At 36.2% G+C, this 16279-nt stretch overlaps 1 protein-coding gene and 1 long non-coding RNA gene across 2 annotated transcripts in view; one reads left to right on the forward strand and one right to left on the reverse strand.

Moving 5' to 3' along the window:
* The window catches only part of CACNA2D1 (calcium voltage-gated channel auxiliary subunit alpha2delta 1), a 343011-nt gene that overhangs the window by 19064 nt on the left and 307668 nt on the right, over positions 1 to 16279 (forward strand). The window lies entirely within an intron of this gene.
* The window catches only part of LOC145716585 (uncharacterized), a 24133-nt gene continuing 11100 nt past the window's right edge, over positions 3247 to 16279 (reverse strand). Inside the window, exons 2-3 of the long non-coding RNA XR_014139379.1 lie at positions 4071 to 4224; positions 3247 to 3411 (exon numbers count right to left, since the gene is read on the reverse strand). This is a non-coding gene — a long non-coding RNA (uncharacterized LOC145716585). The remainder of the gene's footprint in view (positions 3412 to 4070; positions 4225 to 16279) is intronic.

Raw genomic sequence — 16279 nt, forward strand, 5'->3', positions numbered from 1 at the left:
CTCAATTTCTGGCAGGCCCAGTCGCTCACCATATTCTTCAGAAGGATCTTGAGTATTCTTGAACCTTCACATGTAATCTAAGTTTTAGATTCAGCATGTCATTATCCAAGAAAATCTTTGCTGGGATTTTGATTGGTAATGCATTGATTCAGACCAAATTGGGAAGATTGATATCATTATGATATTTTGTCCTTCTATTCTTGCCATTGAGCAAGTTTTTATTCTATTCAATAATATTTTAAAATTTCTTTGTAAAGTTTCTGTACATCTTTTGTTAGATATAGTGCTGGACCTTATGTTTAGCTTGTCTTAGTCTCCAAATCACAGCACTGTTACAAGAATTTGTCCCAGGACAACTCTGAATTTCCTGTTTACTTATCACTCACAGTTCAGATTTTTAGCTTACTGTATTTTATATATATCTTGGCACTCAGATATTTTGCCTGCTTTTTTGGCACTTATAAATCCTTATGTTTCTTAAAATATCCAGGATCTTGTACAACAAGATCTTGTACAACATAAAAGGAGAGTTCTTTGTACTATTTGAAATGCCATATTGCCAGAAGTTGAAACATTTAATTTTTAAGAAATATATACATGAGTTATCCATGGTAAAATAAGTTTTCATTACTGAAAGATTCAAAGCATTCTTCTCTTCAATTTTGGGTATGTGAATACCATTTTTACGCATCATTTACAAACGAAAGTGTGTTTTCAATAAAAGTTTAATAAAAATACGATATGTACTTTCTACTTAAGTGATTAATATTCACTCAATGACAACGGAAAAGGATTCCAATTTTATTAATTTTTATCAGCTTACCTTTTTCCTCCAAATGTAAGAAGTAGATAATCCGGACATCAGAGTCCCATGAAAAATGATCACAGAATGAAATGTGATGTATCTTGCCTTAATTGGATTAAAATGGGGTCTATTGAGACTTTCTTTTTTATCATTTGGAATTGAAGCTCTAGACACCTAGTACATTATTTGAGTCCTATGGGGGATCAGTGACTATCCTAAATGTATGAATGGCAGAATACAGAAATCACAATGACTAATTAAATGTGGAATTAGTTAGATTATATGTCAGGGAGGGAGAGTCATGTTTGTTTTCAGACCAAATTCTTTAACTTTTTTGACTCTACAGAAACAGAAAACACATTATTTCAAAGGGAAATGTTTTGAGGCTAATTGAAAAACAGGTGCTACATTGTGCTATAAATGAATGCAAGATGGCATTATTAATTAATTTCTATTTTTGTTGTAGGCTTATTCTCAGGGTGACTTCTTGACTAAAAGAACTTAATTTATCTGGGTGGGATGCCAATGTAATTCCACAAGTAAATATACTGGAAGAAATCGTGAATGTACAAATTTGAGGTAGATAAGATTTAATACCAGTTAGACCTTATGAGTATTTACTAAGTAGCATTATCTAATTATTTCTCATAATAATACTAAGCTCTTGACATCATTATTAGTGTCATTTTTTCAATGAGAAAACTGGGTCTTTGAGAAATCCTCTAACTTGCTCAAGGAAATTTATCTAATAACTAATGTATGTCAGTACTTCTTAAATTTTAATGAGTGTTAGTTCACCTGTGGCTCTTGTTAAAATGTACAAGCTTATTCAGTGGACCTGGCGAGAGATACTACATTTCTAATAAGCTCCCAGGTGATACTGATATTTCCGGTGTAAAAACTATACTTTGAATTAGCAAGAGTGGAAGAGCATTCAAATTCAGGTGTGTCAGACTTTAAGATCTGCATTCTTACCTACTATACACATATATCCTTTGGCCTGAAAAAAGTATATAATCATAAAGAGGAAGAAATGAAGGCTAGGGAGTATGCTATAAATTACTGTTCATTCAGATTGATTAAGAATTGCACTACTAGATGAACCATGAGAGACTATGGACTCTGAGAAACAAACTGAGGGTTCTAGAGGGGAGGGGGGTGGGGGGATGGGTTAGCCTGGTGATGGGTATTAAAGAGGGCACGTACTGAACGGAGCACTGGGTGTTATATGCAAACAGTGAATCATGGAACACCATATCAAAAACTAATGATGTAAAGTATGGTGATTAACATAACAATAAAAAAGAATTGCACTACTAGGTATTTACCCACTTAAAATACAAACGTAGTGATACAGAGGGGCACCTGTACCCCAATGTTTATAGCAGCAATGTCCACTGTAGCCAAACTATGGAAAGAGCCTAGGTGTCCATCAACAGATGAATGAATAAAGAAGATGTAGTGTATATATATACAATGGAATACTACTCAGCCATCAAAAAATGAAATCTTGCCATTTGCAATGACGTGGATGGAACTAGAGGGTATTATGCTAAGCGAAATAAGTCAGTCAGAGAAAGACAATTATTATATGACCTCACTCATTTGTGGAATTTAAGAAACAAAACAGGGGATCATAGGGGAAGGGAGGGAAAAATGAAACAAGAGGAGATCAGAGAGGGAGACAAACCGTAAGAGACTCTTAACCATAGGAAACAAACTGAGGGTTCCTGGAGGGGAATGGGGTGGCAGGATGGGGTAACTGGGTGATGGACATTAAGGAGGGCATGTGATGTAATGAGCAATGGTTATTATATAAGACTGATGAATCACTGAACTCTATCTCTGAAACTAATAATACATTATATGTTAATTAATTGAATTTAAATTAAAAAATAAAAGGAAAAAATCCTAAGATAGAAAAAATAAATAAATAAATAAAATCTTTAATGGATTAGTAAAAAAAAAAAGAATTGGATATTCCAGTTGATAGAATATTCTGGAAGGCTATGAATTTATTTAAATGACTCCTGTGTCAATTAGCCATCTTCAAAAAATGACTCAATGAAGTAAAATATACAGTATTGAATAATTTTTCTTTTTTATTTGAATGTGAGAAAATTTTAAACCTCTACTCTTCTACAGTATCAAGATTAGCAACCTAAGATGAAGAAGTAACTTGAATTGGTTGTTTACTCACATATCTACTAAAGAAATTGCCAGTTTAGGTTGATAATTCAGTTTTTTTTTTTTTTTTTTTTTAAAGAAAATGAACAGCTGGAGTTTTTTTCTTCCTTCCTTCCTTTCTTCTTTCCTGCCTTCCTTCTGTTTAGTGGAATGATTACTTTTCAATATCTGCGATATATTTTATTATGCGTGCATGTACACAGATTTTATGGTTTTGAACCTTACGTTTTAAATCAACAACTTGTTGATCTAAAACTAATTTTATTGCTTTTTGTTTATCTTGCATTTGTTTGTAGTTTGACTCTAAACTATTCCCACCAAGATTTTCTTTTTTTCAATTTCAGCATTGATTTTGACATTTTATTCACACTCATTTTATGCTGTGGTCTTTTTATCTGTTCCTTCAACCAGGCCTAGAGCTGAAAGAGAAATCAAAATAAAAAGTTTTAGTTGCCTTTGCCCTAAAACTATGTGTTTTATAAAAGCAAAACAGAGTTTTGCACTTAGTTTTGTTTTTGTTTTGTTTTGTCTTTATGACCATATAAAAACATGTTTCTGATGATTGATATTCATTAGGCTCTAACAGAAAGCCTGTGAAGTAGGCACATTAAACATCTACTTACTCTTGTTTTATAAATGAGGAAACTCAGACAAGACCAGTGTCTTGTCCAGGTAACATGAGGTAGTGGTGGAATTCAATTTTAGGATATCTGTCTACAGTTTTTTTCCCCCTGTAAGCCCACAGTAGTAATTTCAACCATTTTTTAAAAATTTTATTGTGTTATGTTAATCACCATACATTACATCATTAGTTAATTTCAACCATTTTATTTCCAAAATCACCTGCTAAATGACTATTTTTCTGGCACTTGTTACATCTATGTCTCAGAAAATGGCTCAATGTGATGATTATTAACATTAATCAACATTAACATTATTAATTGCTGACATTATTGAATTATTCTAAAACAGACTCCAAAGAGTGTTTGCAAGCAACAACCCCCTCCAGAAGAAGACCCCCAAACCTCCAAAAAAACCCCACCCAGAACCACAATAATCATTTAACATTGTTACCAACCTGCTCTAGGCTGAAAATCCGCAACTGTAGGTGAGTAGTTCATGGGAGAAAGCTCTTCAGCAAAATGATCCAGCTTCTAGTGGTGCCTTCTGAAAGATGGAGGTGAATGAAATCACTGGTCTTGTAGTTCATCAACTTGCACGGCCAAGGAGATCTGAGTAAATGAAGGTTTCCAGACATTTTGCTTAAAGAAAATAGGATCAAGATTATAATAACTGAATTTCTGTAGTGACACTTTTCCAATTATGGTGTATCCTGTCTCCCTCTGGTGTTCTGGCAACTTTAATTAAAACTACTCCAATTTATTATAATTAAATTATATTTAAATACCGTAATATGCCCAACTCTTTTTTCAACCTTGATATTGAGCTTATGATTAGATAATGAAAAGAAGAAAATGACAAATGTTTTCAGTGACTCTTTTAAAGTAGGATCCTTCTTCTGGAAGGATTAGATTATTGTTGTTTAATCAAATTGTTTGTTTGTTTTTTTTTAATGTTTCTTTAGCTCCTAAACCCATAGTTCTGTCTCTCTCATGTTTGTGAGAAATGCCTCTAGGGTTTGCTAAAACACAGATTCCTGGCCTTTATCTCTAGAGATTTTAACTTGGAGGTATAGGAAGAAATTTCAGAAAATTGGGCCCAGGGAATGGTAAAGAGATACAGGAGGAAATGTGAAATTCTTTATAGACTCAAAGAAGAATAAAAAATATATTGTATTTGGGTATTAGGAGTCACTGGTTTACTTGTGTGAGAACAGATTCATTAAAATGTACTGGAATAGAATAAAGACTACACTGGTAAAAAGTGATTAGGTTGTGAGAAATTGTCAAGAAATTTGTGTTTTCATGAAATTTGGTAGCACAGTGCAAGAGAAAATGGAGTAGTATTAAAGACTATTTTTCTTTTCTGTTTGTTTTTGAGAATGGAGGGCATATAAGCATGTTATAGACAGAAGGGAAGGAACCTATGACATCACAAAATAAGAAAAAAAAGTCTGAAAGTTGAAGATTGATTCCGAAAAAGCAGGCACAGAGAAGATCAGAGTCATGCGATTTATCTTTGAAAAGATAGTGGTATTTTTCACTTGAGACCAAAGGGATATTATATATGAATAAGGACTTTGCAGATACAGAAAATCTGAAAGTCATACTGGATGACTACTTCTCTCTTGGTAAAGTAGAAGTTAATATTTTATACAAAGAATGAAGGGGCTGTGGGATCTTCAGGACCATGCTAAAGACTTGGGAGATCAAAGTAAGAAAAAGTGAAAAGAGTCTGTTGTGGGTAAATGAAATGGCTGATAAATAAAACCTAGAGCCTTCCTAACACTGAGAAAAAACAGAAGGCATAAAATACCTTCATATTCTAAAAATGAGGTCCTAAGCTGCATATGAATTTGAAAGAGCTTTCAGAAGTATGTGTGTGTGTGTGTGTGTGTGTGTTTTGACCATTAGTCCAAAATTTATCTTGCAGTTATAAATTTATCCAGATTGACGAGAACGACAGAAATTACTTTGGAAAAAGTATGGAATGTTGTGCTATTTCTGTGTTCCCAGAAGAAAAGTGTGCTTACTCTTCTCTTTAATGTTAGTATAAATGTCTTTGTGAGGATTACTCAGATTGCTTATAAATATCCCTTTGACTCTGAGTGGTAAGGGGACCAGGTAGTCTACTATTTGTTTTGCAAAGCTGAGATTACTTTTATTTATTTGGATTTGATACATACCTCCAGATGCTAAAAAATGAAGTGCTGAGGCCTGGTGGCTGAGCCATGAAAGGTGGCTTCCTTGGGTATAAGCTCACACACAGCAGAGGTAGGCCTTATGGGACAGAGCTGGTCTGTGACTTGATCCAGTAGGGCTTCCTGCCAGTGCCAAAGCCAGTTTAGCAGAAAGAGGGTAGATGCGCCCTCCTGGATGGGAATTGAGGGGTAGGGCTATAAATGGTAGCCGGAAGTGTGGCATTGGAGTTGTATGAACTGCCTCACTTCAAACAATGCAGAAAGCACTCTAAGAGGGGAACAAATCAGTGTTGAACATTCGCCACTCCCAGAGAAGACCAACACGTAATTACAGTCAAGAAAGGGCCATCCATTGCCACCTTCTCATAGTGCTGTTGCTAAAATCAGCACCTGTGAGCTGGTAAGCGGGGTCCAGAGGGGATCAGGAGGAAAAGCTCAGAGAGTGGAAATAGAAATCTCCCACACTCCTTAACCTGAAACTCCTGAAGTTTCTCAGCCCGAACCAGTCCCAAGCTGAGAATGGGACTACCAATAAATTTTAAGCTAAGCTTAGACTTTTAATTTTTAACCTAGATTAGATATTTTAGTTGATTAGTTGAGATTGTTTTTAGGTATAAAAGTTGTATATACAGTGCTGAATGGAAAAGTTAGGGAATATGTTAGGATTAAAGTTGTGTTCAAATACGATTAATACTCAAGCCAACTAACGGGTGATTTAAACAGATAGCAGGTTTATTTTCTCCCATGTAACAAGAGATCTGGACGTAGGTAGCTCAAAAGATTTCCAGAAGTCCCATTCTGTTATTTCTGTGTCCATCTCACTTGGTAATCCCTGTCTACAAAAGGAAGTGTGAAATGTGGTACCTTTAATTAAAATGTATATCCAGCCAACTGGTGTCTACATGAAGGTGTTTTCAAGATTTAGTGTGTGCTTTAGGGAAGAATGTCTAGAGAAAATTCATTTTAAAGAAGCAGAGGAAAGAGAGGAAAACATTGCTGGTATGTATGAATATATGTATGTATGAATGTATGAATGTATGTAACATTCTGTAACAAGGCTTGGCACAATGTGAGTGGTATTAGCTGAAAGGACAGTCAAATCCATCTTGGGTTGAAGATTGGCAGAATACATTGTGTATACTTTTAAAAGAATTAGTCGGCTATAGTTGAAATATTTGAAATCATGAACCAGGGTCTAGGATGGTCAAGAATGACAAGTTCAAGAGAGTAGACATTTTTATGTGGATAAAGTGTAAGTTTATAGGGAATATTGGAGAAACAAGAAATTGTGGTAAATGATGGAAATTTGAGCAATTAAGAGTTCTAGTGGTAGCAAGGTTGAGGCATGAGTGAGTGAGCAGGTTACTTAGATGGAAAAGAGTGAGAGTTTTTAGAGTTTTAATAGTGCTGAGCAAATTAATAATTAGCACTTAATGAATATCTGCTAAGGTCCAAACACTTTGCTAGGCTCTTCCCATATATTTCTTTTTTTTTTTTTTAAAGATTTATTTATTTATTTGAGAGAGCGAGAATGAGAGAGAGAGAGTACATGAGAGGGGGGAGGGTTAGAGGAAGAAGCAGGCTCCTTGCTGAGCAGGGAACCCGATGCGGGACTTGATCCAGGGACTCCAGGATCATGACCTGAGCCGAAGGCAGTCGCTTAACCAACTGAGCCATGCAGGCGCCCCTTCCCATATATTTCTAACATAATTTATATTCTGCAAAGTTGGTATAATTGTTTTCATTTACAGATGAGAAAGGGAAAGTTCAGAGAATTAAAAAGTTTTGGCAAATAATTCAAAACCACTTATGTATATCTACAAAATATTTGGTGTTTCCTGTGTGTCTCTAATTAGTTTAAAAACTTACTATGTTAACTCGTTTAATCTTCACAGTGCATTGGAAAACTCACCTGAAAGTCAGAAAAATTAAAGGTCTTGACCAAGTCTTACATAGAGTGAGATATTTGGGCTTGAATTCTTGTTTTTAGGTTACATAGCTTTTAGCTCTGTGCACCATATTTCTCACCTCAATGACATCTCAATAATCTTAGCCAACATATATTTACATGTCATTTGTCCAGTCAGTTTAAGTTTCTCTGTAAGGGTGACATTATGCCTTTAATGGGGTCTCATGGTACCTTTGGATGTAACTACTGTAATGTCAGCATCTTCATCTCTTTTGTTTGCCCCGTAGCATCTAACACATACTTAAAACATTAATTTCACTACTAAATAAAATACAGGCCTACGTAACCTGCGGAATGTCTTTCCAGTTAATGTTTTGGAAATAGAATGACTCTTGATTTTTGAAATCCAATTTTCACAGAGTAGGCCGATTTCTCAGGAAGATATTTTTGTTTCTTGGTTTTATTTATTTATTTATTTATTGCTGATGCCTATAAGGCAACTATTTATATTTAGAGCCTCCAAACTCAGTATTTTTTTAAATAATGTGATATCTGGGAAGAGTCTTGATTTACATTCCAAATGCAATTAGCAGCACATCAGAATCCTGTGTAGGTGCCAACCAAGGAGCCTTGCATGCTTTCTGTTGGCACTGAGAGGCCAAGCAGGGCTGATGGTTAACAGTCCTGTTTATCTTTTCATCAGGAAGCAGTGTTTGTAGCACTTTACACTCCTCTAAGAGTTTCTTACATTTTTCACTGTACTTGGGCATTTGCTAAGTGCATATGGTACTGTTTTACTTAGGTTTTCAAAAGTTGGTTGGGGCTGTGGATTGATACCAATACACTATGGATTTGTTTCCATTCAATGTAATAAATGATAGACTATCAGAATTTCCACTCAAAATATCAGATTTTTCTGAAGCAGATTACTGGCTTAAATGGGAGATGCCTGTATTTCTTGGTGCCATTTGTTAATGTGTCAAATGGAAATCTGTAGCAATACCATCACATTTCCTCTCTCAGGTTACACACTTTAGGAGCATCTTTATGGGTTTTTAAATCTAATGTAATTCTAACGCTAGGAATTTGGGTCCAAACAGAAGGGATGGTGAGGCATCCAGGGCTGGGTTTAGGACCTCTTAACTGACACTAAGAGGGAAACAGATCCATATGCCCTGTGACCATGAGGCTGCTCTCTACCACACTCAGTGGTTTGATTTTTATCGTATTCTGTGCTGATTAATACATTCTTTAAAGGTTAGCAGTGAAGGGTTTTGAAACAACACTTTCTGTTGTAAATTGCCTCGTGGGAGAGTATTTTCTCCCTCCCTCGTTCCATGAAGTAGTGTCTTCACTAAATGACTGTCTAAACAAAGACACTTTTGAAAGAAAGGTAGTTGCCAAATATCCCTTTAACTTGCAGAGCACGATGAATGGTATAGTGCACCTAATTTTTTAACGGAAAGTGTTCAAACAAGGAAGGGTTTCAGGCGACAGTTATAGTCTCTTTATAGGAAAAGAACTGTCCTTTGGAAATGTGATTTCCATAGTCTTGAGTTGCCTTAATTCCCTAGGATCCGAAAGTAATATTTAAAGTATCAGTAAGAGCCTTACTCTGTTGACCATTTGACAAGGCAATATGTGCTCTAATAATGCGGCACTTGAAAAAAATAGTGTAAAAGAGTGTTGGGTTTGTTGACTGCATTTAGGAAATGAGAATTTGATGCATGAAGTGACCGGCAAAGCTCATATAGGCAGGAATGACTATGTAATTTGTGGGGCCCAGTACAAAATGAAAATGTGAGGCCCTGCTTAAAAAGTGATTAAGAATTTTGAGACGGCAGCCAGAGTGTTATACCGGTTGGTGGGGTCCACCTGAGTGAGCAGAGGGCTCAATTCGACTGCACAGGTGGCCCACCCATGAAGCTGGCCAGCCTTGCACACAGGCGATTAGTGGTAGGACTGACACTGGACATGGGATTTGTCCAGTGCTGTTCCTAGGATGATCGTCATCAATCTTTACCTGGTGACTTGGGAGTTTATGAGACCTATAGCGATTGTTAGAAGATTATATCAAAGTGAGGCAAAAAAAAAAAAAAAAATTCCATTTTTCTTTCTCTTTTTGTTTTATGAAATTACAAACTTGTCCCAACAGCATGATAGAACTGCTCTGATTTAAATGTGCTAGTATGATGTTTGGCATAAAAATAAATTTAGAGAAACCGGGCTGATCTAAGGCCACCCTCTTTGATTCACATAATAGAATCTGTAGATGGAACTTCATAGCATGCCATAGATTTGAAGGAAGTCTGATCAAGGAGTGTTTACTGTAAACACCATTTTAGCCTTTTATAGAGTTGAACTTCCAGTAGTGGTCTGATTCCTTAATGTTCTTAACTTTGTTTTTTTAAATCCAGTGATGTCTACTTTATCTTTTTATCCATGAACCCTGTATTACCCTATCGCAGAATTATATAAAATCTAAACCTTCTTTGGTGAATTCGTTTTCTAGCTTTTACTGAGTAACATGCAGGTAGAAGAAGCCCTTTATGAGATAGGCAGCCCGGCTTTCTTTTCTTTTTTTTTTATATACATGAGATTTTTTTTTTTAATCTATTCTCAATGATTTTTTAGAGTTTATAAGATCAAGAACCGCATTTGCAAAGATCAGCTGTCTGTGCCTTCCTTAAAATCCCCTCACACAGTCTACCATTAGAATGACGGAAAGCCCTATTAATTTTAATTAAAATATCATAGAACCATAAATCTTGAAGGAATTTGGGGAATTCATTTTTCTAGGCCTTCTCCTGTCAGGCAGGTGAATGTCTAAAGCACCAAGGTTAGGGAGGGTGTTGTTGTTTTCTCAAACATTTTTAGTGAGGAAGCTTCCATAGTTGTAATACCCTGTTAGAGTTGCTTAGCTTGTTTTTCAAGAAATTATTTCTAACATCCATGTCCTTGTCTAATTTAAAGCTATTTTGTTTTCTGTTTTCTATGTGCATTGAATTTCGATTGGCCTTCTCCTTACAAGAATATCTCATTTTGTGTTTGTGTGTGTGTGTTGGGAGGGTTGAGGGTGGTAGGGACCATTGACTCATCCTAGCTTAGTGTTCTTAGCAAATAATGATGATTTTTATTTGCTGAATGGTCATTATTGCTGGGCATTGTTTTAAATTCTTTACACATATTCTTCAGATTATCTGTCTGAAGATCAGAGGTGTTACCTAAGAAGGCCAAAGCTATCTAACTCAAGAGTACCAAGTGGAAGAGGTTTTAAACCCAGGTATCTCTGACTCTTTAAAGCCTATGCCTTTTAATATGCTAAACTCTGTAACCTAAGGAACCTGGTTTCTTTAGCTTTCCTCTATATATGGACATGTTTCCTATTACTTTTTCATTTTGTACTGTATTCTGGAACTTATCAAATATTTATTCTCCAACTTCCTTAAAACATAGAGGCCGGAATTGAAGATGGTAATTTATAAGGGAGCACTCAGAAAAAAATCACAGTACAATTGCAAGTTAACCATTTTTCATTTGCCTGTGATCCAACAGCAGGAGCTGTTATTTAGTCTCTCTGGGTTGTTTGGTAGATGATATGTATGTTAGATGATTCTGATATATTTTAAACTTATATTGGTAAATATACAAGTATATCCTTGTTGTAAATAATTTAAACTATATGAAAATATAGTGTAAGATGAAAACAAAAATTCTCTTAAGAGTCCACTAGAGTAAATGACTTTTTTTTTTTTTTTTAACAGTTTGGTGATTACCCTTTAAGGCCATAGTGTGTGTGTGTGTGTGTGTGTGTGTGTGTGTGTTATTTACCAATATTTCATGGAGATGTTTATGTCACTGGATACTAAATGCATTTAATTATTTTCAATAGCTTTGTAGTATTTTAATTATATTAATATATTGTTTATTTAGCCAGTCTCCTATTGAGAGACACTGTTTCTATATTTTTCATATAGACAATACTAATACTATTTATAGCACATCTTTATATATGGAAAAATGTTTGATTTTTATTTTACTAGAATTAAGTCATATAAATGGTTGAGTCAAAAAACAGACGGGGCATTTATACTTTTCTTTTAAGGAAATAGAAATCTTTATTTCTACTCATTCCTTCTTCCCCTTTTTTATATTTGTTTTTAAATAGCAGGGCTTCTGATAGACTCAGGTGGGAGTGACAAGGTTGCCTTTGGCCCTGTATAATAAGTTAAATACGGCTCCTAAAACAGGAATTAATTTTAAATGATAGATATATTTTTAATTATTATAATAATGTCAAAAACTCATACTGTTCTCTACTGATTAGCGCCTTTGTTGTTGGCAACATAATCAGTGCAAAATTAACAGGCTGGCTGGGGCAAACATCTGTCTTCCAGATTTATTTAAAAAAAAAAATAGTCTAAGAGTTGCAGTTGCTGATTACACATACCAGCTCATCTGCTCTATCTCGCCAGCATGATCTCAGCCACAGGCAGGGAGCCAGCGTGCCACACTGTGCATGAGCCATCAGACCTTGTATTCCAGGGCAACTGACACCATCGAGGCCCAGTTAAGAGCAAAAATCAAGTTGTGTCTTGACAGCCGAGGCGTTAGTTACGGAAGACTGTGTCTTCTGTGGCTAATTCATTCATTTGGTCCCAGGACTCATTACTCCCCAATTGCAGTTGCTCTTATAAATGTTGGTCTCTTGTTGCCTGACCATCCAATCGCTTCTGACTGTTTGCACCGTCTTTTCTCAGAAATTCCAGGTCAGCTGACTCCAAAGTCCAGGAACACGTCATAATGACTCATTTTCTACAAGAGGGCTTACAGAGAATTTATTGCCCTGTACATTACTGCCCATGCCATTTTCCCCTCCTGTACAACAACATAATATGACCTCTTAAAAAGGAGGAGAATTAAATCATCTAGTATGATATTTAGGTGCTCAGAAGACTTCTTTACAACGCGGATGAGCAATAGCCATTTTTGCTTATAGTTAATCGTAATGAGTTTGACTTTTGCAGAAATGTCCATTGTCATTAAATGACTTTGCACACATCAACTTTCCCCTCTCGAATGGGCTTGTTTAAACTTAGAAGATCAAAATTTCTCGTGCCTTTATTTAGTAACCATATTTTGGCTAATTGTATCCATTGAGATGAAATTAATCCCCACAATCTCTCAGTAGAGAGTGATGACATTTTTAAATTCAAATATTACAATGTTCCAAAAATAACAAATACCTTACATAACACTTTAAATAGAAGGATAATAGTAATAACAATAATTTATTAAGTGCTACCTGTATACTAGGCACTGTGCTAAGGACTTTATTTGCATTTACTTATTTAATCCTTACAACATACTTTCGGACTTGGTGTTAACATAATCCTTATTTTATGGAGATATTTTGCCCAAGGATTTGAATCCAGATCCCTTTAACTCCCAAGCTTTATAGCAGCATTTCTCCTCATCCTGCCTTGACTTACTATGTGTCAGATACTCTGCAGAGTATTTTACATGTATTATTCCATTTAATAATTTCTTCTCTTTCTCCTCCTCTCTCCTTCTCCGCCTCTTTTTCCTACTCTTGTTCTTTAGTACTTATGTAAAAATATGTGGGTGTCGGCTGATGGAGACAGAGATCACAAAATCCTATTTATTTATTTTTTTTTATTAAGCTCAGTGTAATTACTTGGGCTTATATGGGAAAATGAGCCATTTAAGAGTATCTATAAGCCACATACTGTGCTGGGACTTTTATGCCCATAAATGAATATATTCTGGGAGTGGTTTAGGGAAACTCTGGTCTAGATATTACAACATATACAGTTGTGGTAAAAGATAAAAAATGATTAGAATTGTTCTTATTTCTAAACTTGTGCTTAAATACCATGCAGATAATTACTCTCATCTAACCAGTTGACATTTCAATAAGTAAATTTTACTAACTCCTAAAGCACTGGTCGGTTATAAGCAAAGTGGATCACTTGCAGTTCTAAAGTTAAGATACACTTAAAATGACCAACATTTAATTACAGAGAGTGAGCAGTTGGATGTGAGGGAGATCTGGCTCCAACATTTGTCCCCCCACTGATCACCAGGGTTGATTTGGCTGATCTGGTTGACTGGTGGTGTGCCCTTCCCCCCTCACGGCTCTCTCTCGGGGTATACCCCTCCTGAAGATGCATGCTGGGCCAAAGAGGACAACCTTCCTGGAAAGAGGAGGTTCAGTCTTCAGTGAGGGGTATCTTAGTAGCTGTGATTCCCTGCTAGAAGCTGCAAATAAACTCTTAAGTTCCATTTGTAGGGGAAGTTAGAGTGGTCAAGCTTCAGAGAGTCCAGACACATCCAAATGAGGCACTGCATGTGACAGTTTATCTTTAAAATAGATGGGTATGTGGAGAGAGGGAGAGAGAGAAAAAGAGAGAGAGGGGCATCATAGGAGTGGGAAAGGTCAAACATGGAGACCAGCTGAGTTTCTTTAGAATACAAAGAACTTGCGATGACTCTCTTAGAATTTTTATGCCTCATAAAAGTTCTAGATGTTTAATGTATTCACTGTTATTCTTTTGCCCTCAAATTGTTTACTGGAGCATTACAGTAATGAGAATGATGTTATCTTTTGGGAATTTGGAGGGGGATAGCTCTTTCTTTGATTTCAGTGATGTCAGATGTCTGCCCATCTTCTGGCCAGGAAAATGAGGCCTGCTTAATGTTGCTGCACTTCCATGATCAAATTTCTCTTCACTAAATGGTAGTAGCTAGTTCTTAGCTGACATTTCACACCCATTGCCCCATCGCTGTTGGAAGCTAAATCAGCATATTAAGAAGCAGCAATTAGTACCTAATGCCTGCCCAAGAAAAAGTTACCGTGTTTTAGTTACCACAAGGATCCTCAGCCGCTCTCCCTGAAGTATTTCAGACATGCTCAGTGATTTGAAACAGCATTTCTCAGCTGCGTAGAAGGCACACTGACTAAATACTGGAAGGAGGACAGTTTAAAGACTTAAAGGCAGTTCCTGTCAAGGCAGGCCATACTTTTCCTCTCAGCCGCACACACATGGGAATTATCCCTATGATCTGCCAGTGTTTTCTTGCCACATAAGTAGGCGTCCATTACAGAGGGAGCCGGCAGCGTACACTTTTGTTGTGTTTGTGTGACAGTAGTAATTTCCTGCTTCCCCCTTTAGTGACAGTGTTTAAAAAGGAAAATAATGTATACATTTTAAGAAGCAATGAGCTCCAAAAGACTCTTGGTAGCTTATATAAATGCAAGATCGTATGTATGGTACAGCTGATGTTTAAAAAGTGGATAATATTCAGCTCCTATGAACCAAAGACTGGAGTCTGCCCCCTGTGCCCTCAGTGACGTTGGTATATCCTTTTCGGATTCACTTGTAGTGTTACCTGCTCAGGTATTATGGAATGAAGTGTTTTGATTTACGTATTAAATCCTGATTCAGTCACTTTAGTTCTTTCCTAATGCTTCAGGTAACAAAACCATTCCATTATATTTAGTTCTCATTATTAGAGAGGGGCGAAAATACTATAGGCCTGTCTCCTTGCAGGGAGCCAGATTTTTCTCTTTATGGTAAAATTGGGGTGCTGAGAGAAAGAGGAATTGGAGGTAGAAACTGAATTGATGAAGATATTGGGTATTATTTTTTCCCCCCGTTTTGATCAGAGAATCAATAGTTTGACTCATGTTTATAAAGACAGCTAGTAATGAAAGGAAATTATTGAATTATTGAGAATATATACAAACACAAATCAACAGACCTCAGTGAGAGACAAAACTTGAATTGTTCTGTCCTACAAAATAGTCATTTGTTAAGTAAAATACATACGAGGTTTTTGATTTTTGAGAGTCTCTGTTTACTTTCTCTGACCCTGGTATTCCCATACCACAAAACAAATAATATATTTTTAAAAATACCTCTCACCTGGTGGCATTAATCTGAAATTTTTAGACTTAATAATATTATCCAGTATTTGCAAAGCATAATCAGTGATTAATTAAAATTCAGTGAGGGGTGCCTGCCTGGCTCAGTTGGTAGAGCATTCGACTCTTGATCTCGGGGTCATGAGTTCAAGCCCCAAATTGGGCATAGAGCTTATTTAAAAAGAACCCCAACTGACTCTTTTATATAGGAGGGTGATAGGCTTAAAAATCCAGAACAAGAGAGAGAAAAAGCTATTTGTCCCTTTTTCCCTCCACAGTGTAATATGAAGTAGAATAATAAGTACAAGGTGCTGAAGCCATTGTTACCGCTTATACTTGCTTTGAGTCTTCACATTATCACAGGTGTAATGCTGGATAAGTTTATCTCATGCATTTCTGTACCATATTAAAATACCATTATTACTGCTGCTGAGGCAGTTGGACATTTGAGTCAGGAGAGAAGGCCTGCTCTTTAAAGTTGCAAAACAAAATGGGGCGCCTGGGTGGCTCAGTTGTTAAGCATCTGCCTTCGGCTCAGGTCATGATGCTGGAGTCCCGGGATCGAGTCCCGCATCGGGCTCCCTGCTCTGCGGGAAGCCTGCTTCTCTC

This window comes from Leptonychotes weddellii, chromosome 12, assembly GCF_054177405.1.
Source record: "Leptonychotes weddellii isolate Sample4059 chromosome 12, ASM5417740v2, whole genome shotgun sequence".
Lineage (NCBI taxonomy): Eukaryota > Metazoa > Chordata > Mammalia > Carnivora > Phocidae > Leptonychotes > Leptonychotes weddellii.